The sequence below is a fragment of the Mobula hypostoma genome, chromosome 1, assembly GCF_963921235.1.
Source record: "Mobula hypostoma chromosome 1, sMobHyp1.1, whole genome shotgun sequence".
NCBI lineage: Eukaryota > Metazoa > Chordata > Chondrichthyes > Myliobatiformes > Myliobatidae > Mobula > Mobula hypostoma.
In genome coordinates this window covers 181,823,474-181,851,450 of record NC_086097.1, presented here as the reverse complement: position 1 = coordinate 181,851,450, position 27,977 = coordinate 181,823,474, and the positions used below count along the sequence as shown (strand labels likewise).

Genomic DNA, 27,977 nt, shown 5'->3' with positions numbered 1-27,977 from the left:
AAATATTACACGTGTAGCAGACTCTGCAGAAAGGTTTGTAAAGAGATTAACACTCCAAGGGAAAATAAAAGAAAAAAAATGGTAATCTTTTGACCAAGTTTGTAACCAGTTTTAGACATGGTTCTAAATTAAACAAGTACCAGAAGATGCAAGCAAGAGCCCAACACACATCCTGGCACCACCAGTAACAAGCAGGTTTTAGAGGTTAAAGAGTACTGCATGGGGAAACTGCCATCAAAAAAGCAGACGTAGTACAAGGCAGCTAAAATGAAAGAAATGGTAAAGGCACCTTATGCATTCTTACTCACAGCACTCTTCAAAAAACATCAGATGTCAAACACGGTCGACTTTGTCTAAGATGTTTAAAAATACAGGAAACTTTCAATAGCTGAAGACAGGTCTGACAAAACCTAGGAGCTTCCTCTTGTTATGGAAGCTGCTTGGGCAGCTAATTGTTTCAGCATGCATTCTTTTGTCTGAGATGTTCACCTCAGATTTATTTTTAAAAAACAGCTTAACCCCACTCCCCAGCCATACCAATAAAAACATTGCTCATCTGCATCCAAATTCTGTATGGTAGTAACACCAGTGGTAAAAAAGAATCACAATGCCAACTTCCAAGGGGTATGTGGTAGTGCAATTCCACCAAACCCTGCCACAGGAACACTAAAGCAAAGTATGTACCAACATCCTTCTTAATCTTCCACAATAATCTTCCATTTGCCCAGATAATTGGAATTGGAATTGCTTTATTATCACATGAACAGAGATACAGTGAAAAGCCTGTTATGCAAACTCTTCACGCAAAACAAATTATTACACAGTGCATTGAGGTAAAGCAAAGTAAAACAATAACGAAATGCAGAATAAAGTGCAACAGCTACAGAGAAAGTGCCATGCAAGATCATAACGATGTAAATTGTAAGATCAAGAGAATGGTTTTCTCGTATCACCTTATTGTACCTAGGATCCATTCAAGTCTTATAACAGTGGGGTAAGAAACTGTCCTTGAGCCAAATGATAAGTGCCTTCAGGCTTTTGTATTCTCTGCCTGATAGAAGAGGAGAGAGGAATATATAAAACTAAATACGCAGTGCAAGCAGAAAAGGAAATAAAATAGTTTTCATGTGTTCATTGACCATTCAGAAATCTGATGGCGGAGGGGAAGAAGCTGTTCCTGAAATGTTGAGTGTGGGTCTTCATCTCCTGTACCTTCTGATTCATTGTAGCAACAAGAGGGTATTTCCTGGATGATGAGGGTCCTTAATAATGCTTGTCACCTTTCTGAGGCATCACCTTTTGAAGGTGTACTCTATACTGGGGAGGCTAGTGTCCACAATGGAGCAGGCAGAGTTAGCAACTTTCTGCAACTTTTTCAGATCCTATTCAGTGGGCCCTCCACACCAGACAATGATGCAACCAGTTCGACTACTCACCACACCAAGCCTCCTCAAACTCCTAATGAAATATAGCTGTTGTCATGCCTTCTTTGTAATTGCATCAGTATAATGGGCCTGAGATAGATTTTCAAGATGCTGACACACAGGAACTTGCAAGTGCTTACTCTACCCACTGATGATCTCTTGATGAGAACTGGTGTGTGTTCCCTCAACCTCCCCTTCCTGAAGTCTACAATCAATTCCTTGACCTGACTGAAGTTGAGTGCAAGGTTGTTGTTACAGCACCAGTCAATCAGCTGATCTATCTCTCCTCCTCATCACCATCCAAAACTCTGCCAACGATAATTGTATTGTTGGCAAATTTACAGGAAGTGTTTGAGCTGTGCCATGCCACACAGTTGTGAGTATAGAAAGAGTAAAGTATTGGGCTAAGCATGCATCCTTGAGGTATGCCAGCGTGGATTGTCAGCAAGGAGAAGTTATTTCTGATCTGCACAGATTGTTGTGTCCCGTGAAGAAGTCAAGGATCCAGTTGCAGACGGAGGTACCTACTTGTCCAGGTGGAACGAGTAAGGTGTTGCTCTTTGACAAGACAAACCAAGTTAGGATTTACAGAGTGGATGGTAGGGCTCTGAAGTGTGCAGTCGAACAAAGGGATCTGGGAATACAGATCCATGATTCCTTGGAAGTGATGTCACAGGTAGATGACATCATAAAGAGAGTTATTACCACACTGGCCTTCATAAATCAGGGCATTAAATACAGGAGCTGTTGAGCTGTTATGAACAAGATGTTGGTGAGGCAGAATTTGAAATACTGTGCGCAATTCCGGTAACCTACCTGCACAAAATAAAAAATTTACAAGAATGTTTCTGGGACTTGATAACCTGAGCTATCAGGAAAGGCTGAATAGGTAACAACTTCATTCCCTGGAACACAGGAGAATGAGGGGAGATTTGATAGGGGTATAAAAAATGATGAGTGGTATAAATTGGGCAAATACAAAGCAGGCTTCTTCCCCGGTTGGGTGAGATTAGAACTAGAGGACATAGATTAAGGGTGAAAAGTGTAATGTTTAAGGGGAACCTCTGGGGTTCCTCTTAAATATTTCACTCTGACAGTGGGATCCTCCAGTATGTCTAAGCCCTGGATAAATATGTTCAACTATGAAACAACACGATCTACCTGAAGGTATTAGTTTGTTTTTAACTTGCAATACATGATTTCTGTTAAGGACTGATGATGTAATTTTGGACTATCAGGAGGAAACCCTTAGGGAATGATTACTCATGGTCCACATCAGCACCAGCCTCCCATACAATATTGACCCCTTGCAATTTGCTTGCAAGAAAAATAGATCTGTGGAAGATGCCACTGTCCTTGCACTGTTGTCAGCTATGGATCACCAAGACAACAGGAATCTATTTGTCGGGACCCTAATCATTGACTACAGCTCAGCCTTCAACACTATTAAACCTAATAAGCTCATTTTAAAACTCTTCAACCTTGGCCTTGGAGGCCCCCATCTCCAACTGGCTTCTTGACTTCTGACCGGCAAACCTCAGTTAGAATTGGTCATAACATTTCATTCACATTGCTCCTCAATACTAGAGATCCTCAAGTTGTGCTCAATCCGCTGCTCTGCTCCCTGCATACCCATGACTTTGTGGCCAGAAACAGCACTTTGATCTTTAAGTTCATCACTGTCATTGGCCAGATCAACAATGATGCGATGGAGTACAAGAAAAAGATCATAAACTTTGTATCCAGAACAAACCAATCCTTTGCATCAGCAAGATGAAACAGCTGGTTGTTGATCGAAGGAAGTGAGGGCTGTACACAACTCCATCCTCATCAACTGAGCTGCTGGAGAGGTCAAAAATTCAAGTTCTCTGGAATCCATATCACCAGCAATTTCATCTGGTCCCTTCACACCAACACAGTGATCAAGAAGTGCAACAGCATTATCACTTTCTTTGGCAACTGTTAAGATTCTGTCCGTCCCCAAGGATTCTCTCAAAATCCTGTAGATGCACTACAGAAAGTTATATATCAGCATTGCATCATCTGTTCTGCTCGAGTATCTAAGTTTCCAAAAAATAACAAACACAGCCCAAGTCCCTCACATTAGCACTTCCTTCCACTCAGTCCACCTTCTTGAAGCATTAATGGTATCACAGACGCCTTCCCACCACCCTGGCCAATTCACTTTTCTCTCCTCTACCTTCTGGGAGAAGGTACAGGAGCTTGAAAGCCTGGACAACCAGACTCAAGAACAGCTTCTTCCCTACTGCTATCAGACTCCTGAACAGATCCAGTTCTCATTTACATCCCCTTCATGGTGGTGCTGCAACATTCTCAGATTCTTAACTCTGTTATTAGACTATTGTGACTTCAGTACATTTTTGTTACACTTCTTCAGGTTGCACTACAATCTTTACACCATACTGTTTTCTTGCTCAATACTGTACTTATTATTACCATGTACACAGTTTACTCAGTGAGCTACAAGCAAACCAGGAATTTCATTGCACCCCGATGTATATGACAATAAACTAATCTCATCTAATCCATTCTTGCAGCCGAGTGAAGTCTCAATGATTACTCGGAAGACTAAATTTTACAAGGCTGCACTCTTGATGATCCGAGTACATATTTCCTGCCTATTTACCATTGTTCCTCACAAATATGATCAACGTTTCCTCCAAACTATGTACTTATAACTGCCCTATTCTCCCACCTATATGTATGCCCCAACAACTCAGTGTGTGGTTAAGGATACAAAACAGTTATTCCAACAGGCTATTACTCGTCCATAGAGTATTGTACCATGAGCACAGGTTCTTCAGCCCACCCATTCCATGCTGACCCAATCATCTGCCTAGTCCCAGTTACCTGCATCCAGAGCATAACCCTCCAAACCCCATCCATATACCTATCCAAACTTCCATCAAATGTTATAACTGAACCTGAATCTACCACTTCCAAAGGCAGCTCGTTCCATACTCACATCACCCTCAGAGTAAAGAGCTTTCCCTTGATATATTCCCCTTGAATGTTTCATCTAGCATCCTAAGCCTATGATATCTAGTTTTAGTCTCACCCAATGTAAGAGGGAAAAGCCTGCATGCATTCACCCAATCTATACCCCTTGCAGCGGTTACTTTCAAACAAACTAAAACTGCTCGGAGACAAGCACAGGAAACTGACACCGTGACACAGTCTCCAAATAATGAAGTTCTAAAGTCAAAGAAAGTAGATTCAATTCTTTATTGAGAAACCAGCAGAGACAAACTATCTTGTAATAATAAAACTAATGAAACTAAACTAATGATGTAACAAAATTAGCAGTCTAAGCATATTCAAAGGTACTTAAGCCAAGCATTCTTAAACGTATTTAAAAGATAAACAAAGCAAAAAGTAACCAAGCAAAGCAGTCAACAAAATAAAATCACTTCCAGCTGCCTCTAACTTTAACCAGACTAAAAATGAACTAAAGACAAAGCATGAATACATAACTATACTCTTCACTTCTACCACGCCACAACCCACATGACAAATTACCCATAATAAACGCACAACACAAAATACAATAGACAGATAGAAAATAGATACATGGCTCCTACATTCTAGCCCCATAATCAACTACATACTACTGAAAAAATAGGAGACATGAAATCTTAACGTTCATACAAATGTCCTCTTCCTCCTTCTTCCAGACAAGTCTTGCAACACTCATCTAAGCTAGCGGTTACCAGCACTTAGCCCAGTGCAGAGTGATCTTTACCATCACTCTGTTAAGTCAGCAAGTCAAGTCAAGATCATGGCAACACTCACAACACGCTGTTGTGCTGCTGAGTTCCTCCAGCGTGTTGTGAGTGTTGCTTTGACCCCAGCATCTGCAGATTATTTTGTGTTTAAGTCAAAATCATGAAGCTTCTAGAGCTGTAGCACCTCAAACCTCTGCTTCCTGTAGAGGACAGATCTTGGTTATAGGCCTATCTAGACAGCTGGTCTTGGTCTTGATGTGTACCTGCTGCGCAAATCCTCTACTGTCTGGAAAGACTAGAATAACTTTCCTAACTAACGATCCATGAGTTGAGACACTGTGTTATCAACACAGGAAATTGCGTCTTATACCTGACCATTTCTAAGATTCCTGTAGCTGTGGTAAATACCCCTTGACCAACCATTACGAAGACAAGTTTGACGTGTAGTTGATTTACTTCTATCTACAATGAGTATAAACATCTTCCGTTTGGAACTCTCCCAGTTGGTAAGGATGATGAGTCTTCAGAAGCAACAGATGGCTAGATGTTAACACTTCCAAATCACTGGGATCAGATGGTCCCTTAGCAATTGGACAACCATTGAAAATATATTCTATTTAACAAAGAATTGTGCAAAACGCTCTTCATTAAGATTCTGCACCTTCATGGTAGAACTGAAACCTTTCTTACAACCTCTCCCATGTTCCTCCATAATGTGAACCAACCGGGGAGGGGAAGGGTTAAAAAACCACTTAATTTCTTTCTGAAGAAGGGCATCGCTCATCCATGAATGATTCCACTTCTCAATGGTTTCTCTCAACTCACGCTCAGCTCCAACAAAGTTTGTCACATTCTCAGAGTGTAGTTCATGAATCTGTCCTCATCTTGCTATAAAATGCTGAAGTTTATTAATAAAGGAATCTATGCCCAAAGAAGATGTGATTTCAATGTGAACAGCGCATATAGCTGGACACATAAATATGAACCTTTACTTCTTCACTGTATTTCTTCTGCTTTTCACCTCAAAAGATCCGAAGTAGTCAACTCCTGCAAGGGTAATCGGAGGTTCATTTGGAGAGACCCTATCCAGAGGTAGATCCACCACGTGCTGACAACCTGGAGATGCATGTAACCATCGACAAACAACCTACTTAGACTGGATTCTTCTTATAGCTGTACTAGCACCAGGAATCCAGTATTTTTGGCACAACCTAGACAACATGTGGTTATGGTCACCATGTCCCACCTCTTGATGCGCATGCCTCAGAATGAGGTCTGAGATATGAAGACCCTTCGGTTGTATAACAGGATGTTTAGACTCTTCAGGCTGCCCTACTAAGCTGTCCGCCAACTCTTAAGACACCATCTTTTAAATACCAGATTGAGCTTGAAAATATGACTGTTTCTTTGCACACTTTCTCCCCTTTGCAAACTCAAGAACTCATCTGGAAATTTCTTTCTTCGGCAAAAACCAACCATCTCCCTTTCAGCTTTTCTAAGATCCTCCAAGACAATCTCGGCCAATCTGACCCTTGGCCTTCTCAATCTCTCTCCAAAGAGTACTCTTGTTGCTCTTTATTCAAGTCAGACTAAGCAAGAATGATATTCAATTACTTCCTCTTCTGACTAAGAAATAAGAGCAGGCTTTTAAATCTAAGAATCCAAGCCACTGTGTTCCTCAAACAGGTCCAAGATGAGAAGAGATGGATTATACATATTACCTCATCCAGTTCCTCTTCTACCTGCATGGCAATGATCATAACAATACCCTTGACTTCTGGATCATCTAGCAGAAATTCTCCAGAACAATCAGGATTCACAGGCCATTCCCTCTTAGGCTGAAGATACTGAGGCCCTGACATCCAAGTCTTCTTCTTCAGGAATGCTTTCACCTTCAGCCCCCTAGAGGTAACATCTGCCAGGTTGCTTTAAGTATTTACCAATCTCCGTTTAGGTGCTTGTGGACCTTAAGATTTTGTTTGCAAGGAAGGTTTGAAACCTGGAAGTTTCATGCTTGATATACTTCAACAGAGAAGTACTATAAGTCCAAAAATACTTCGACATGAAGCTGTATGCGCAACTCCTTCCTCAACAATGTGTCTTCGTAGCAGTGATGAGCTCCATACAAGAAATAGAAACCAACTTCGACGGGGATCCCCTTGATTTTCCCATGATAAAAGCACTGTGCACCTGAGAACATGTGCCATGCAACAATAGGTAGGTCACTGCTCCGTGGCCATCTTCACTTGCGTCTGTAAAGTGGTGTAACTGTGCAGGAGTAACTCCTCCAAAATCCAGTTTCAAGCAACTAACAATCTTGAAGTCTTCCAACTGGAAGAGTTCTTCCAGCCAGCTTGTCCACTGATGAGCAACTAATGTTGGTATACCATCATCCCAGCCAAGCCCTTTCTTACATAAAGTGTCGTCTTAGCAGATAACACCACCAGACTCAAGATTCCAAAGGGATCATAAATGGAACTAATTGTGGAGAGGGTCCCCCTTCTGGTAAGTGGTCTGTCTTAGATCATGATCTTAAACTTGAAAGTATCAGACTGAATGCACCATTCATTGTGTACCCAGCACTCTCTCCACCAAAGGAATACCCTGATCCAAATCGAAATCCTTCATGTCTTTCACTCTTTGCTCTTTTGGTATCACAGATAGCACACTTGCTTAATTACTTTATGAATCGAAAGCCACCTTTGGCACAGATGGACACGAGGTCATGATAGAGAGACACCGCTTCTTCCTTAGAGGACACTGACACAAAGCAATGAAACAACGCAAAACTTTATCTGCCATCTCAAGGCTGAACTGTTCTTCATTGTCTGCTGCGCATTTCCGAAGAGCAAAATTGGCACAACTCAGTGATGGGGTTGCTCCTTCCTTCTCCAAAGCTGTTCATGTGTCTGTTCCTCTTGCTATTCCGATGCATGTTTATCCTTCGATAAGTGTTGCCATGTAATTAATGCAGCTAAATTAGCGCCCATTTTAATGCATGAAGCGGAGGTATTAGATACAGAATTTACTTAGAACTTGGAGTATGCACATTTGGCACACTGTTGCTCGGGTGTATATCACCCTGTGGATTCTCAGCTTTGTGCAGAGTCAAAACAGGCTTTGGAATTTGAGAAACATTTTCACTTGTTTCAACAACATGACCTTCAATATCACGTTTGCTTCAGTATCCCTGTGACTGAATTTCTAAGGGTTTCAATATCTGCAAAACTTGAAGTTAGTTTATCTTGTTCTGACCCTGAAATTAAAAACAACACATGGTGTAGCTCAGCAACAGCTTCATGGAGATCAAGTCTTTAAGTTGAGACTACACTTGCAAGGCATTTTCCTCATCTCCCATAAGACATTTAATTGATGGTATTAAATATTTGCTCACATTTTTTTATATTGCTTTTGAGAACTTTTGATTCTATTTGCTAAAGCTTTCGCAGGAAGTTTAATTTCTCTTTTCATCCTGACCTCAAGGTCACTCATGTCAGTTCCACTCATGTTGCTTTCCATCTGCACCACTCACAGTTAACTTCATTACAAAGTAATGTTATGGCACCATAAAACTCTGGTTAGAACTTACTTGGAATATTGTGCTCAGTTTTGGTGCCCTCATTATAGGAAAGTTGTGGAAGCTTTAGAAAGGGTGCAAAGGAGGTTTTCCAGGATGCTGCCTAGATTAGAGAGCATGCCTTAGGAGGATAGGTTGAGCGAGCTAGGATTTTTCTCTTTGGAGTGAAGGAGGATGAAGGCGACTTGATAGAGGTATATAAGATGATAAGGGGCAGAGATAGAGTGGACAGCCAGAGACTTTTTCCCAGGGCAGCAATGGCTGATACAATATAATTTAAAGATGACTGGAGGAAAGCAAAGGGTGAATGTCAGAGGTAGAGTTGTGGGTGTGTGGAACACACTAATGGGCCTGGTGTTAAGAGAGTAAAAGGTCAGCACAACACAGCGGGCTGAATTGCCTGTACTATGCAGTATTGTTCCATGTTCAAGTTTTCCCTATTACTCATGTACTTAAAAAGATTTAATGTTATTCTCTTAGAGATAAACTGATAGAAACTAAAATAGGTGACTGAATTGCCCTGTGTTAAATTGCATCATTAAATACAGATTCTCCAACGCAGAGACCCCTGAACATCTGAAGCAAATAATGAATAAGCAATTGAATTCATTGATACAACAAGAAATTGGGTTGCTTTGGGCTTTTAAATACAGAGCTGGACTGGTAAAAGAAAAATTCAGTGCACCGTCACAGACATGTATTTTATTCCAAGTGTGTCATGCTGTTGTCACTGCACAATCGTAATAGTAGTTTCTCCTGGTATTCCTAGAATAATGAAGGGTGATAAACAAGGTAATTACCCAAATTTTGTCCTTTTGAACTGATCTACAGTGACTGTCAATCCTTCAAAAGATCAGACTAAACTAAAAAAAACCACATGGTCAAATATTTTACAGGAAGATGCTTGGTGAAATACAAGCAGCAACTTCAACCATATTAAGCAAACCATCTACTGGAGGAACTCAGCAAATTTAGAGCATCTGTGGAAGAAACTGCCAATGTTTCAGGTCGAAACTCTGCAATGGGACCAAACTTCTACCATATTGTAGTTATTTCCTTTTTTAAAAAAAACAGCATAGTAGACTAGTCTTTAGTCTGTTCCAGGTATCAAAGTATTCCTTTTAGTCCCATGCCCCACTTATTTCCCTGTAATTCAGTCTTACTGGCACCCAAAAACTCTTCCCCCCCCCCATAGCCACACCCACACACCCAAAATACTCTTACCCACCAATACCAGAGGCAATTTTCTGCAGCCAATTAGCCAGCACACAGAAGGAATCTGGAACAACCCACGGAAATCTACAAGATCTCAGGAAGAATACAGCCACCAAGGTCAGGGAGAAATCCAAGTTGCCTGAATTGTGTGGCCATTTTACTCATTCCATCTTTGAAGGGCAGCTTCCTCATCTTGGGAATAAATGTGTATCAATCCTAAGTACAGGTATGCGTCACTTAACGTCCACAATACGTTCTGTGAAATCTGATGTTATGTGATTTGGACGTTGTGCAAACACTATATTAAATACTTAGCAAACCTACATGGAGTACTGTAGTGTACCTGTATTGACTAAATCCATGTCATTAGCAATTTCTCCATATCCGATGTAGGTCACTCTCTCATTTTCGTGAGCTTTGTAGTTTTCAGTGAAGCCGATCTTTTAACAGCTTTGAGAATTTTTTCTTTATTTTTCAGGATTGTCGTGATTGTTGAGTGCGACATGTCTAAATCCCGAGCAATAGCATTCACTGGTTTTCCACCTTCATATTGTTTAATAACCTTTTGTTTCACTTACAAATCAATACTTTTCCTTTGCTTCTTGCTGCTGCTATCAGTAGGAATGGTTTTGCTGCCTTTGGAAGCCGTGATGCACTTTACGGTAATACTTTCGAAAGAAAATTAAACAGAGAGATAACGCTACTACACTCAAGAGACGCGTGATACACGAGACTGGTTACGTCCGCTACGTTACGTTCTCCCATCAGGACTATGGACGTATATGCGATCGGACGTTGTCCGAATGGACGTTAAGCGGCACACACCTGTATAGCCAGCTTTAGAAACTACTTCACAAAAATATACACCTAAAATGGCATTAACCCACCTGGTCAGAATCAGTCAATGCAATACCACACAGAGTTAAACCCTACATTGATATCCACTAATTAGAAAGTGTCCAGAGAAAGGAAGACAACATACAACAGACCATAACTCAGCTAATCGTTGCTTCAGCTGGCTGTCAAAGTAATCGGTACCTTTGACAATAATGTGGCTTGCCACAAAAATTATGTGATAAACAGCAAAAATAAAAGGCAAAAATATGGGCAAAGCAATCTCATAACCAATAGATCAAATCAAAGCCCAGCAATCCTATCATGTTTAATTTATCATAACTGGTAAACAATTAAAGAGCTAACAGGAGGAGGCAGTTACAAGGACATCCCATCTTCAAAGATAGCACTCACATTCTGGACCCTGCCAATATCATTTAGCTTGAAGTGTCAAGCAGATGATCCATTTTGACTTCATCCTGTGACACTCTCCACCTCATCAAAGCAAATAATCTTCAGTCACTCCATTTACTTCAGGTAATATCAAGATACTACAAAGACTATGGACTATTTTCTCAATGCAAAAAAGCCATTCAGCATATCAGGGGCTTACTGAAGCCCAGTGAACAAACACGCCAATTCCATCCGTCTTTCAATTCCCCACCTAACTCCATTTGTTATTTTTCCCCTCTCTCCAGTTAATCTATATTGACCACAGGTGACTCCCAATTCCGCTCCTCCCTTCCCAGCACTGCTGCCCGTCATCCCTCTATTGCCTATCAGACTCTGCCTCATCCTTCCCTCTCAGCTTTTCATACTGGCCACCTCCTCTCTACAATCTCAGCCCTGATGCAAAGCCTCCACCCGAAACACTGACTACCCCCTTCACATCCACGTTTGTTTGACCTGCTGTGTTTCTCCAGCAGTTTGTTTTTGCTTCAGATTCTAGCATCTGTAGTCTCCAGTCTGAAATATATTCTTAATGTGGCCATCAATTCCCCAAAAGGCAATTTGTAGGAATCATTCTACCGACGTGTCTTGAGGTAGAACTAGGAGTTCCCGATAACAACCCAAGTGTTTACAAAAATAACATGGCAAGTCCTAGAACCCAAGGTCCAAATTGAACCAGGGTCCCTGGAGGTGTAAGATAGTAATGTAAACCACTGTACCACCCACAAGACCACACCAACAGTACAAAAGTGGGCTCCAGAACCAGCCACAGCCCTACAGAAGCCAGCTACTACTCAACAATGTGGAAATTTGCCCAAGAATTCTGATTTTTATAAACTGGAAACAATTCTAACCTGATTCATTACTACCCAGAGAGATGGGGGACAGAGCAACCTCTGAACATTCAGTATTGTGCCCACTTTTGGCCACTCTGCTATAGGAAAGATGCATTAGATGCTACTCGGACAATGAAGCAAAGTTGAGTAGACTGTCTCTATTCACTGGAATGCAGAAGAAAAAGGGGTAATTTTATAAAGTTGTACAAAATCATGAGGGCCATAGATGGTGAATGCACACAGTCTTTTCTCAGGATTGGAGAATCAAGAACTCGAGGGTATAGGTTTACAATGAGAGGGGAATGACTTAAAAGGAACCCAAGAACAATTTTTTCCGCAAACACGAGGAAATCTGCAGATGCTGGAATTTCAAGCAACACACATAAAAATTGCCACAGGCAGCATCTATAGGAAGAGGTACAGTGGACATTTCGGACCAAGACCCTTTGTCAGGACTAATTTTTTCCACTGAGAGTGGTCAGTTGATAGAATGAACTACCAGAGGGAATGGTTGAGGCAAGCACATAAACGTCAATTAAAGACACCTGGACAGGTACACAAATATGAAAGATTTTGAGGCATATTGGCCAAATGGGACTTGCTTAGATGGGGATTTTAGTTGGTTCTGAAGGGTCTAATTCTGTGTGATATGACAATCACAGGACCTCATGTGCTCTGTACACACCAGCTGTGTGGTGAAAAAGGCACAATAGCGCCTCTTTCACCTCAGACAGTTGAAGAAGTTTGGTATGGGCCCCCAAATCCTAAGAACTTTCTACAGGGGCACAATTGAGAGCATCCTGACTGGCTGCATCAATGCCTGGTAGGGGAACTGTACCTCCCTTAACTGCAGGATTCCGCAATGTAGTGCGGACAGCCCAGCACTTCTGTAGTTGTGAACTTCCCATGATTCAGGAAATTTTCAAAGACAGGTATGAGAAACAGGCCCGAAGGACCATTGGGGATCCGAGTCACCCAAACCACAATCTATTCCAGCTGTAACCTTCTGGGAAATGGTACTGTAGCATAAAAGTTCCGGGACAGCTTCTTCGACCAGGCCATCAGACTGATTAACTCACGCTGATTTGAGTGTATTTCTATATTATATTGACTGTTCACATTTATTATGCATTATTATGATTGTACATTGCACATTTCGATGAAGACGTAATGTAAAGATTTTTCCTCATGTATGTGAAGGATGTAAGAAATAAAGTCAATTCAATCCAATAACCTAGTCTATTGCAATCATCAAAAGAGTGGAAGAGTTATCACCTATGCTACCCAGCAGCACTACTCACAAAAAGAAATTCTCACTGCTCAGCTCCAAACGTCAGAACCATAGAATACTTAATGCAGAGGAGGCCATTCAACCCATCATGTCTGCGATGGCTTTGTAGTTCCACCCCACTCCTGGACCATTTCCAATAGCCTTGTCAGATTTTCCTCATCAACATGATGGGCCAAATGGCCTAATACTGCTCCCATGTCTTATGGTCTTAAATATTTATCTAATTTCCTCTTTGACATCACAACAGAACCCGTGTCCACCATATTTTCAGGCAGTGAATTCCAGTCATCCTTCATCTCTTCCCTTTTATATCTGTGTGCTCTTATCTTATCATCAACCCATCCACCAAACTGGAAAGCCTCCCATCCTTCACCCTCTCCAAGTTCCTCATCATTTTATAAACTTCCATAAAATCTTTAATTTTCCTCTTCACGGGATAAACAGAGCCCCAGTCTCTCTAATCTGTGTGTAACACACGTCCTTCATCCCAGGAACCATTCTCACAAATCATTCCTAGGCTTCCCCTCGCTAATGGTTTCACATACCTCCTATCATGATGCCACTAGAAGTGACCAATATTCCTGCCTATATCCTCCATGCTTTTAATCTTAAAATTTAAGAAATATCTGCACAAACATTTGAATTTCCAAAGCAAACTGGTTACAGACCAAGTACTGGCAAATATGATTATAGTTAAATACTTGGTAGGCATAGTCATAGTAGGCAAAAAAATGTTTGCATGCTGTATGACTATGATAGAGCTAACAATTGTGTAATCCTGCTAACTACATTTTCAACCGGCCTTGCCCTCTTTCAATGAATAAACGAGGTCCCATTACTCTTCAAACAATATCCTTCATACATGGTTCACACCACGCATGTTTCGTAACCAGTTTTGCAACCACCTCAGCCTTCTATGCCTTAACAATTCAAGTGTTTGCCTCGGTGCTTCCCAAGTGTTGCAAGAGTATCTGTCTCAACTACCTCGCAGACTGCGTATTCCAGATTCTAGTACCCTCTGAGTGGAAAAATTTCTTCCTCAGGTTGCCTCTAAATAACCTAACTGCATTTACACCAATTCATTCTGGTCTTTGACTTTCCACCATGTTCTAAACTCCAATCTACCACCCTTTGACTTTGTAAACCACAACAAGGTCACTCTTCAGCCTCCTCCATTCCAAAGCAAAAAAACAATCTGATCAAACTTTCCTTACAATTAAAAGGCATCAGTGAGGCCTCACTTGCAGAACTGTGAGCAGTTCTGAGCCCCTTATTTTAGAAAGGATGTGGTAACATTGTGGAGAGGGTTCAGAGGAGGTTCACGAGAATGATTCCAGGAAAGAAAGGGTTATCATATGAGCAGTAATTGAAGGCTCTGGTCCTGTACTTACTGGAATTTAGAAGAATGAAGTGGCGAGGGGTGGAAATCTCATGGAAACTTATCTAATCTTGAAAGGACTAGATAGAGTGGATGTGGAGAGGATATTTCCTCTGGTGGGGGAGTCTAGATCCAGAGGACATAACCTCAAAATAGAGGGATGTCCATTCAGAACAGAGAAGGGGAAGAATTTCTTTCGCCAGAGGATGGTGAATCTGTAGAATTTTTTGCCACAGGCACCTGTGGTCAGGTCACTGGGTGCATTTAAGGCAGAGATTAATAGGTTCTTGATTAGTCAGAGGAGAATGGGGTTGAGAGGGAAACGGATCAGTTATGATGAAATGAGGAGCAGACTCAAAGGGCCAAATAGCCTAATTCTGCTCCCATATCTTTTGGTCTTATCCCAGCTCTCTGCCACAGCAGATGAAGACAATTATCCCATGTGCTTTTCTTCACTACCATTATCAAACTACTACTTCTTTAGAAAGATCTATAGACTTGTTTCTTAGGGAATTACCAAATACTCTATACGCCCTTATATGACTTTTCAAAGTGCATTGTTTCATTCTTGAGGATTAAATTTCTCCTGTCATTTTTCTGATCAACTTTCTATCAATGTTTGCTTTGGGTACAAAATAATACAAGGGGACTATCCTTCTTGAATTCTAAAAATACAAGTCAAAGTAAAATTTATTATCAAAGTGTGTATACGTTACTATAATCTTGAGATTCATTTTCTTGCAGACATTTATAGGAAAATAAATATACTAAAATATATGAAAAACTACACATCAACACTGACAAATGAGCAATGTGCAAAATGCAAATTGTGCAATAAAAATTTACTGAGAACATCAGATCATATATTGTAATGAGTCCTTAAAAGAGAGTCTGTAGGTTGTAGAATCAGTTCAGAGTTGTGATGAAAATGTACCAGATATACCTAAACCAATACCAGTGGATGAATCTGGAGATTTGTAGTCTTCTGAGGGTTAGATTTATGGCATTGAAGACCAGTGATCCAGAACTATACAAAAAGTCCAGGTCTAACCTACAGAAGGCTATTTTAAGAGCAAAGAAACAATCCAATTGAAATTAGAGATAGAATTGAATACACATCAGCTCTGGCAGAGTTTGCAAGGTATCACTTCCTATAAGGCAAAACCTAACATCTTGAATGGCAGTGATGCTTCACTCCCAGATGACTCAAACTCCTTTTGTGCACATTTTGAAAGGGAGAACAAAACCACACCTGTGCAAATCCATGCAGCATCTAGTGACCTTGTAATTTTCATCTCAGAGGATGATGTCAGAACATCTTTCACGAAGGTAAACCTTTGCATTGCGCCAGGCCCTGATGGTGTATCTAGTACAGCACTGAAAACCTGTGCTAACCAACTGATGGGAGTGTTTAAACACATCTTCAGTCTCTCACTGCTGCAATCAGATGTTCCCACTGTTATAATGTAGCACCATCAGTGCCAACCCACTGCTTCAAAAAAAGGCGACAATCATATCAGCACCCAAGAAGAGCAGGGTGAGCTGTCTCAAGGACTCGGTAATGCCAGGTGGATGAGCAGCACAATTATTGACAATCACAAGACACCTATTATCGAGGTTATTTTCTCCACAGTATTTTTCAACAAAAGGACTAACGTATCCACTCATGTACTCAGAAAAAAGCACTTAGGTATTCCAACCACTTGGATGTGAACGGAACACAACAGGAAGTGTTTTCTTATCAACGCCTTTAAGTGCCCTCGGATTTTCTGAATGGTACACTAGTAGAGGCTTAAGGACAACATCATCAGTGGCGTTAATAATAGGCATTAGGGTAAACCTGCCCTTCGATGCCTTGCGTCCCTTAGCCTGCTTTTCTTCTATCAAAATAAATACCTTGCTCAGCAATTTTTTCCAATAAATTGCAGTTTCGTCACAGTTAAACACTTGCTTATACGAATAACCACTTTCTGTAATTATTTCTTCAGTTCTGCTGGGAACTTATCGGCAGCTTCAGTATCAGCCAAAGCACTCTCTCCAGTAAACGTTAAACTATGAAGCTGCCCTCGCCTCAAAAACCGATCAAACCACCCATGACTACCTTTAAATTCGACTTTCATCACCATCATCTAGTGCTTTCTGTTTCAGCTTTTTAAAAAGACTGACTGATTTCTCCTTAAGTATAAGAAAACTTAACGGAACACCACGCTTTGTACACCTATCAATCCACTCAAGCAATAGACTTTTCCATTTTATCCATTATTGGATGCCGACTAAGAGAGATCACTTTGCTACGAGCAGAACCAACAATAACATCGGCAGCTTTCAAAATTCTTTCTCTCTGCGTTTAAATAGTGCGAATGGTGGACGCAGGCAAGTTCAAAGCGCAAACAATGTCCTTACTTGGTTCACCATGATCGAAACGCTTAATTATGTCTTGTTTTACGTTAAGTGTAACACCATTACAAGCTCTTTTAGGCTTTTCCGATACCTCAGAACTCATCTTGCTAACGGATGCACAAAATAAATCGAGATAAAGCACGTGTTTGAGCTATGGCGGCTAGAATGCAGTTCCGGGGGAGGAGCTTGGCTGTTCAGGCGCGTGCTGCCTTTTTTCATAACAGTGAAAACACCTTCTGTTAGCGAAAACAGGTAACTAATGTAGGTATTTCGTAACAGCGAGGTGTCGTAAAGCAAACGTTCGGAAAACGGAGGCCACTAGTACCAACAATCAAGGTGTTGTTCATTGATTACAGCTCAGCATTCAACACCATCATACCCTCTGTACTAATCAACAAGTTCCAAGACATGGGCCTCTATACCTCCCTCTGCAACTGGATCCTTCACTTCAAAGGTTCCCCATTGGGAGAACACAGTCTGTGCAGATCGGAAATAACATCTCTTCCTCACTGACGATCAACACTGGCGCAGCTGAAGGTGTGTTTAGCCCACTGCTCTACTTTTTACACCTACGACTGTATGGCTAGACACAGTTCAAACACCAAATACTTATATTGACACAACTACTGTTGGCAGAATTTCAGAAGACGACAAGGAGGCATACAGGAAAGAGATCAGCAGGTTGAGTGGTGTCAAAACAACCTTGCACTGAACATCAGTGACCAAGGAATTGATGGTGGACTTCAGGAAGGGGTAGTTGAGGGAACACAAACCAATCCTCATTGAGGGATAAACAGTGGAAAAGGTAAACAGCTTCAAGCTCCTGGGTGTCATCTCTGAAGATCTATCTTGGGCCCAACATATTGATGCAATTATAAAGAAGGCACAATAGCAGCTATATTTCATTAGGATTTGGTACATCACCAAAGACTCTCACAAATTTCTGCACTTTTCTGCAAATTTCACCATGGAGAGCACTCTAACATTGCATCACCATTTGGTATGGAGGGGCTACTGCACAAGATCGGAAAAAACTGCAGAAAGTTACAAATTCAGCCAGCTCCATCATGGATGCTAGCCTCCCCAGCACAAGAACATCTTCAAAAGACGAGCCTCAAAAAAGGTGCCAAGCATCATTAAGGACTCCATCACCCAAGACATTGCTTCTTCTCATTGCTACCATCAAAGTGGTGGTACAGAAGCCTGAAAACGCACACTCAAATGTTCAGGAACATCTTCTTTCCCACCGTCATCAGAATTATGAATGGACTATCAACCCATGTATTTCTTTTTTTTGCTCTCTTTCTGCACTACTATTTTTTTTTTAATTCCAGTTATTTGTGATACACTGAATCCAGTACATTTTGGCCCAATCAAGCGGCTTCCCCAATTAGCTGAGGTTTCATGATTGAAGTTGGATGATTGTCGATACCTTCAAATTGTTTGTAGTTCTTAACTTGAAGGAGTGAAATCTTTTCATTTTCACTCCTGGCCATCTCCAAGCCTTAATGCTTGAAACCACAGTAAGTAAAACATTTCCGAATTGTCTCACTGCTTATTTCTCGCCAACTATCAGTGACAAATACTTCCTTTTGAACACAAACACGTGCAACTCGTGCTATTTCAAAACTGTTCACTCTTAGCATGGTGTAGTGTTTAACTTCCACACAATTGCAAGCGACTGACACATGGAAGAAACTTCCACAACAGTCTCCTGTTCCAATTAAGCAGCATTGTGTCCCAAATAAAAGGGAATTCTGGCTATTTTCTCAATTAGTTTTTGTTCTTTAAGTAAGTGCTGTCCCAAATGAGTGGCTGCTTCAACTAAGCGATAGTCCAATTAACCAGAGTCTTGTAGGGGTTCATGTTTTTTTAAATTATGTATTGCAATGTACTGCTGCCACAAAGCAACATATTTCATGACATATACCAAGGACATTAAACCTGATTCTGATTCAGGATATTGCCTGGAATGGAGGGCTATCATTACAAGCGATTGGATAGGTTGATTTTTTCCCCCACACTAAAATGCAGGAGATCGAGTGGCATAGAAAAGATAGGCAGTCAGAGTCTTTTTCCCAGTAAAGAGGAGTCAAAATCTGGAGGGCACATATTTAAAGGAAATCTGAGGGACAAGTTTCAGGAACTGTCAGAGGATCACACAGGAGATACAGAATATCTGAAATGAACTGCCAGAAGTGGTGTTAGAGGCAGATACAATTACAATGTTCAAAAGCACTTGGACAGATACATGAATGAAAGGCACAGAGATATGGACATTAGGCATCAGCATGGTTAAGTATCACAGTCTGCTTTAGACTAGTAAGGCTGTACACTTCCATGAGTGTGAGAGCATAACTTGCATGGATAAATACAACTCCAACGATTCTCAGCAATCTTCACAGCAGCTTAGACAAACAGCTAAGCCACCAGCCTAAATATCCACAATTTACTTGTCTCAGCTTATATGTCAGCACATCTCTCCACAAAAGGACAAAGGTTTCAGGAGCATGAAAACACTACCAGCAGACTTCCCTCCAACACTGACTCTTTCTTGGTGTGGCAATATATTTTCTATTCTTCCACTGTTGCACGGACTAGATCCTGAAACTGTGTCCCCCACACCACTGTTAGGATACCTTCACCTGAAGGAATGCTGCAGTTCAAGGAGGCACACCTTGTCCAGATCAACAGTGAGCACTAAAATATCACAGATGTCTTGCCTTCAATTCTCAAAATATTAACAGCCAGGGTTTTTTTTTAATTTACTTACTTTTCAAGGCCTCCGAATTATTGGCAGAACCAATAATTAGACTGACCTTGGAACCAGCCAAGTCATCTTGGGGGGGAGGGGGTCCCCTGAGATACCATTTGCTGTTTTATCCACTTCCTCTATTCTGCCACTTTCAAATAAGACATTAAGCCCCAGATATCTCTACTCTGTAAACTCCTATTAAAACTATCCCCTAAGTTTACAATGCCTCTTCTCATTCTCCTGACAAAAAAAAACATTCTCACAATTACACTTCATCAGCCACATACCCACCAGTTCCATCAGCCTTTCTACATCCCCTTGAAGATCATTAAATCTCATCCCTGTCTACTGCACCACCAGGACTCGTGTCTTTTGCAGATTGGGAAACTATTCCCCGTGTTACCTATCCAAAGACATTTATTCATAACCTCAATCTATTAACTGCCACATTATCAAACACATTTGTGTATATGTATGTATGCGTTAAGTAGTACAGGTAGCAAAAGTTACACTGAAAGATATATAGACTGGAACATTGATAGAAGAGTTTGAAAGGGATACAAATGCAAGCAAATGAAACTAGCTGAGGAAATCACCTTCGTCAGCATGGACAAATTGGGCTGAAGGGACTACTTTCATGCTGTACAGACAACTCTTGACCAAGTTAAAAGAACTGATTTGTTTGCTCTGGATTCAAGCAGCCTACTCTAAGTAAATCCAGTGACTGCCAATTTTCCCTCTGATTATCTTTTTCCAGAACTTGCCTGTGGTTGCAATATCTAACTCTACATCCTTTTATTGACCAAAGGGACAATGTTGGCAATGTTCCAGTTCACAGGCCAAACTCGCCCCCCCACCAACCATATCTGGCAGTATTTCGTTGATGAAATCTACAAAAGTACTTAAAAATGATAAAACCAAGCATTTTAAACTCTTCTTCTCTCATCTTTTTTTGTCCTGACTCTTTGATCCTGGAGTCGTGCGGCCCTGGCCTCATGCGATTCCTGTTCTCTCCCTCTCCTTGCCGCTCCCGCCGACATTTGTCGTCATCTCTTGACCATAATGTCCCCCTCCCCTTTCCGCGTGGCATGATTAGGCTGACCATTTTTTTTTTTATCCTGATGCTGGATAGAAGATACGAAGCACTAACACCAAAGGATGCTGATTATTCTTGATGATGTGGTTGGCGCTCTCCTAAATGGATGTGATATAGTCACCGCTGTCCTTTGACTGCAGCGAAGGGTTTTATGGATGTCTCGAAGTATGTCATTACAGTAAGATTTAATTATCTCTTATTGATGGGTGGCAGTTAGATCTGTCCCAATCCTGATGGTGGTGATTAGCAGAATGTGACCCTTAGAAATAGAGTTGCCCTGCCCTTTTGCTCTGGTAGGTGTCGCTGCTGAGGCTGGCTGTGCGCATGCGTCAGGCTATCACGTCCCGATTTCCATGATGGCAGATCGGGTCTCAGGTTTATTTTGGCAAATGAGCAATTTTATATGAATATATAACCCTGAACTTTGCCTGCATTCTGTAAGTTAGCGCATTTTAATTCGATTTAGCCAAAAAAAGTGCCGCTGTAATGCACCGTTTGCGCTAATTGGAGGTCACAAACAGACAGACAGAGCATGAGAGTTTTGTATATAGGTTAGTTTAATTAGTTCGGCACAACATTGTGGTCCTGTGCTGTACTATTCTATGCCATCTCCATATACCCCTCAACTCACATGGTTCACACGCACTTCCTCCAATCTTTTACTGCACGCAGTGCTCTCAAGCAAGTCCTTGACTGCACTTATGAGCCCATACAAAGACCATGTGATCACTTTACAGAATACCGGGTTTCTGACCATGACAGCCATCCTGCACTCCCAGTGATACATCATGTCAACACTCCTCTTCATTCCTACACCAACCCATTTGTTCTTAGAAACAAAGAAAACCTACAGCGCAATACAGATCCTTCGGCCCACAATGCTGTGTCAAACATATACTTCACCCAAATCCATTACTAACAAGGCCAAATAAAAACTAGAAGAGCAATATTCTGCTTGAGTATTCTCCAGCCCAATGGTACAATTCCCACCCCCCCCCCACCAATTTCAGGTACTCAATATCCCTGTTCCTTTCTCTCTCCCAATCCACTGAGGTTCTTAACCCTCTTTCTCCCCAAACTCTACTCTCTGAGCCCCACTCCTCCCCCAGTTTAATTCCCTTCACCCACCTGGTTCCATCTATCACCCACACACTTCACTTACTGGATCTCTTCAGCACTCCTCCATCTTGCCATCATCCATTCCTTATTTGTTCCACTTACCACCTTCCTTACTCTCGTTTCCAGCATCTGCAGCCTCTTGTGGCTCCACATCACCTTCCAGCCTCTGTCACAACCTCCATCCTCTCCTCTCCCCATCTCACTCGATGTTGGCCTCTATTCTCTCTCCTCTTATCTATCTCTACAAATTATCCACCAGCAAATTCCACCACCTGCCAGCACCTGCTTCAACCCTCCCTCTCACCTCATTACTGGTGTCTATACACTCAGTCTCGACCCCAAAATGCTGACCATCCTTCTGCCTCCATAAATGCTACTCAACCTGCAAAAAGTATAACAAGAGATTCTACAGATGTTAGATGAACTGAACAAGTCAGGCAGCAACTCAGGAGGGGAATAAACAGTTGACGTTTCGGCCACTACCCTTCATTAAAACTCAAGTATAACATGCTGAATTGAAATCTGTATGAGAAAATTGCACTTGGGCCCTTGAGTAGTAAAAGAAAGTTAAAAGTAATAGGACAGTCAGGAAGTAAATCCTGAGAGAGATGGAGCGAATCAAAACCACAGGATAGCTAATAAAATAGTAATCTTACATATCAAGATAATACTATTATCTGTACAAATGAAAACACTTGACTCTGAGAAAGCAGCTTTACTTTGGTAGTTAAGACATAAATTAATTCCAGCAGGTTGGTTCTCAGGCGATGCAGGGTCGGGGGTTCAATACCGTTGTAAAAAGACATTACTTTCTTGTCACATGAAGCATGTTTGATAGCTTTAGGCCTGTATTCACTGGAATTCAGAAGAATTAGGGGTGACCTCTTTGAAACCTATCAAATGGTGAAAGGCCTTGCTGGAGTGAACGTGGATAAGATATTTCCTATGGTGAGAGAATCTAAGACCAGGGGGGACAGCCTCAGAATAGAGGGGTGTCCTTTTAGAACAGAGATGAGGAGGAATTTCCTTAGCCAGAGAGTGCTGAATCTGTGGAATTCTTTGCCACAGACAGCTGTGGAGGCGAAGTCTTTTTGAATATTTCAGGCAAAAGTTGATAGATTCTTGTTAGGTCAGGGCATGAAGGGATATGGGGAGAAGGCAGGATTCTGGGGCTGAGAGGAAAATTGGATCAGCCATGTTGAAATGGCGAAGCAAACTCGATGGGCTGAATGGCTAATTCTGCTCCATAATCTTACGGTCTTTCAAACAGAATCAACACCCAACACTAAAAATGCACTAAGCTCATGCACACAAGTAGCACTATCCAAAGGAAAAAGGCTGCTCTTGTGAAATGAAAGTCAGTGTGACAACTTAACTATAATAATAAAAAGTACATCAGCTGCAAGTCTCAAAATATTTTCCTTCAAATACATTTTTTTCAAATCTTGTGGGTAATGTCCAGAGTCAGCATGAAATACCAAGGAGATGGAAATGAAAACAACAGCTGCAACTCACCATGGTCACAACAGCTGCTTCCTGAAATTATCGTCTACCACTACCACCACAGAAGCCTGCAGGAATTGGAGAATCTTGCTTCAAATCATGTGTGCAACTCCCGTTAAGTTTAATGAACACAAATAATTGACATAATATGTTTTCTGATGTGATTTCATGCACAGCAAATACAGTGGAGAAACAAAATGTTTCATTTACTGAGGAGCGACAAGTGCTTTGCAAAATATTTCCACTGACTTCGTGTGTCCAATTACTAATCAATTCTTGGTCCCTCTTCTAGTCTAACCCCACCCCTTTTGGCCAATGTAATTCAAATGAAACTCAATGCAAGACGGCAGTCAGATCTCTTTGCCTGATGAGGTACGATACAGCCTTTCATATTCTCTGCAACACACATCAAAGTTGCTGGTGAACGCAGCAGGCCAGGCAGCATCTCTAGGAAGAGGTACAGTCGACGTTTCAGGCCGAGACCCTTCGTCAGGACTAACTGAAGGAACAGTTAGTAAGGAAGTGTTGTTTGTTGTCTCATATTCTCTGCTGGGTTCAACATTACAGAAAATCAGCATTACAAACATTTGCTCTGAATTTAAACAGAATCAGATTTATTATCATTGACTTTTCTGTCATTAAATTTGGTCTTTTGTGGCAGGAGTACAGTGAAGGATATAAATTTCATACATAAATAATGCAAAAATGGAATAATGAAGTAGTGTTCATGGGTTTCAGGAGCCGCTGAGGAATCTGATAGCAAAGGGAAAGAAGATATTCCTGAATCATTGACTGCGAGTCACTTTGTTGGGTTAGGTGAAGGAAGCTGAGTGAATGTTGGATGCAATATTGCAGAATGCAAAGTCTAAGTGAGCAGCAGAGCAAATCAACCATTTAGTCGATTCATTAATTTTTCAGGATCTGGACATCACTGGCAAGGCCAGCAGGTAACTGTCTATTCCTGGTAGTGAGCTGCCTTACTGAACTGCTGCATTACTTGTACTGAATTACAAAAGGAATTCCAAAAGATAGACCCAGTAATTTCTTAGTTATGCCGAAAGTATTTTATACATTAGTCAGTATTATTACACAAACATCAACTTAGATTACACTTACATTCATCCTGCATTCTCATCAACTACTCAACTTTCTACCACCTACACAGGAGAGGAAATTTACAGAGGTCAATTAACCACCAGCCTGATTCAGGTTTGTTTTTTGTCATAAACACTAGAGTGCAATGAAATTCCTTGCCTGTGCGAAGTTTATGGTGTAAACAGTGATAATAACTACATTGAATACAGTGACAAACACAAAATAGCAGAATGGTGCAGAGACAGTGGTGCAGTCTTAGATACTGCAAAAACAAATGCTGAAGTGACAATAATGGAATAACTGAGACAGGTAGAGTTAGGAGTCAGAGAACATGGCAGAACCACCAGGACAGAGATGTGAACAAGGGGACTGATTCAGGAGTCTGATAACAGTGGGGAAGGATCTGTTCACGTCTGGTCATTTATGCTTTCAAGCTCCTGTATCTTTTCCCAGCTGGTAGTAAAAACAATGGCCATGATGAAAGAAATCCTTCATAATACATCTCGCTGATGCAACAAACCACGAAGATGAATCAAATGCATGGGGACTTATGTGCCTGTGATGGACTGGACAGTATTTACCACTGTCTGCAGGTCCATAATACAAAAAGACCATAAAATGAAGGAGCAGAACCAGGCTATTTAGCTCACCAAGTCTGCTCCACCATGACTATTCCTGTCAAGCCCATTCTCCTGCCTTCACTCTGAAACCTTTGACTCCCTGATTAATCAAGAACCTATCAACTCCCACCTTAAATATACGCAATGACCTGGCCTACAAAGCTGCCTGTGGCAATGAATTCCACAGACTCACCATCCTCTGGCAAAAGAAAGTCCTCCTCATCTCTGCTCTAAATAGATGTTTCTCTTTTCTGAGATTGTGCCCTCTGGTCCTAAACTCCCCCAATAAAGGAAACATCCTCTCCACATCTACTCTATCTAAGCCTTTCAATATTTAATGGGTTTCATTGAAATCCCTCCTCGTTCTTCTGAACTCCATTGAGTGCAGGCCCAGAACCATCAAAACCTCCTCCTACATTAACCCTTTCATTCCTGGATCATTCATATGAACCTCTGCCAGACTTTCTACAACACCAGTACATCTGTTCTAAGATAAGGGCTGAAAACTGCTCACAATACTCCAAGTGTGGTTTGACCAATGCCTTATAAAGCCTCAGTCTTACATCCTTGTTTTAATATTCTATTTCTCTCAAAATGAATGCTAACATTGTATTTACCTTCCTTATGAATGACTCAACCTGCAAAGTAACCTTTAGGGAACCCTGCACGAGTACTCCCCAAGTTCCTCTGCATTTCATGTTTTTGAATTTTCTTCCCATTTAGAAACTGGTCTCCACCTTTATTCCTTCTACCAAAGTGCATGAACATTCACATCTGGGAAACGGTACCACAGCATAAAAGCCAGGACCAACAGACTCTGGGACAGCTTCTTCCACCAGGCCATCAGACTGATTAATTCATGAGACACAACTGTATTTCTACATTATATTGACTGTTGATATTTAACCATCTTGTAAGTGTCCTGTTGTACATACTATTTATTAAAAATTGCTATAAATTGCACATTGCACATTTAGACAGAGACGTAATGTAAAGATTTTTACTCATGTATACTAAGGATGTAAGTAATAAGGTCAAATCAATTAAAAAATATATAATCCATCTACCACTCCTTTATCCATTCTCCCAATCTAAGTCCTTCTGCAGACACCCAAGCAGGGTGTCTCATCGGTCCAGAGCAGAACAGTTGCCAAACCAGCCTAGGACAAAACCCATCAATATATTTTCTATAACACATCTGTACAAGTTCAAGAGAATCCTCATGGACATGCTGAATCATCTCAGGCACCTAAATACACATTCGGATGCAAAAGAGGTATAATTTAGAAATATTGTGCATTGCCCGTAGAACATCACCATGGTTCACCGGTGCCATCCTGCACTATTTTCACTGAACATAATGCACTTTCTTGATCAGATGAAGTTGTTGGTGCAGTCCAAGAAACAATCAGCTCTTTCAACTTGCTGATGATAAGGGCAAGGTTGTTGTTCTTACAGCAAGACATAAAGCTCATTTTCTTTTCCCCGTACTCTGTCTCAACACTGTTGTTGATCTAACCTATAACAGTGCACTTAAAAGATCAAGTTGGCACTGGATCTGGCCACACAAGTAGTACAGGGAGATTCAAGAAGCCAATTATGGATGAAGGCCCCTCCCCCAAGGGCAAGGTCCAAGAGTTTAGAGTTAAGCTTATCAGGTTTCATGGTGTTGAAGGCTGAGCTTTCGTTAACAAATAGCATCCTAACGTACGTATTCTTACTGTCAAGGTGATGCAGAGCTGAACATAATGCAAGAAATGGCATTCTCCTCAGACCTATTTTTTTTGTATGTAAATTACAAAGAATCTAGTTTGTCTGTGAGGTTGGCGCTGATGTGGGCGATTACCAACACTTTTAATTTTCTGAGGGACTGGAATAATGGGAGCAGTAGACTATTCAATTTAGAGCTTGAAAATGAGAGCAAAGACAGTGGCCAGTTGGTTAGTGTTTGATTTCAAAACCCATTCAGGGACTCTATCTGGCCCAGCCACTTTGAGAAAGCAGATTCTGATTTCTGCCACTAAGGGACAGAGCCAGCCGAAGGTTGGGGGGAGGGGGGAATAGGTCTTTAGGAACTTTGCTTGCCTGCTCAAAACGCACATCTTTGAGATGTGAGAATAAATTGGAGCACCAGGAGGTCACAGGAAGAATGTGCAAAGTGCACAGAAACTGGTCTGGATTGAACTTGGTCTGTAATTGCGAGGCAATAACTTTACTGATGTGTCACTGCATCACCCCTTTGAAACTAAGGATCTTTAGGGAACATGATCGGTAGATGTCGAGATGCTTCCACCAAGAATAGTTGCAGTTGAGAGAACAGGATTACAAGACTACAGAGTAGTTATTTAAAACTGAGATACATTGTAATTTCTCAGCACAGATGATGAATCTCTGGCATTCTCTACTTGAAGCAGAAGCTGGGATGTATCTGCAGAGGTTGTAGCTAAATTCTTGAAAGATCATGGAAGTGGGGAACTGGTACAGAAAAAACCTGGGACATATTCACCATGGTCATATTCAATAGCAGGGTAAATAAGGGGGCCTTGTCCTGCTCAGTGCTGTTTAATGATTATATCAATAATAAGACTTAAGTATAGAGACATGATTTGGAAATTTGTAAATGATATAAACATTTGCT

The 27,977-nt window shown here is 41.2% G+C and overlaps 1 protein-coding gene across 2 annotated transcripts in view; it reads right to left on the bottom strand.

Annotated features, from left to right (window-relative positions):
- The window catches only part of LOC134353179 (arf-GAP with GTPase, ANK repeat and PH domain-containing protein 3-like), a 545,439-nt gene that overhangs the window by 495,511 nt on the left and 21,951 nt on the right, over positions 1–27,977 (bottom strand). The window lies entirely within an intron of this gene.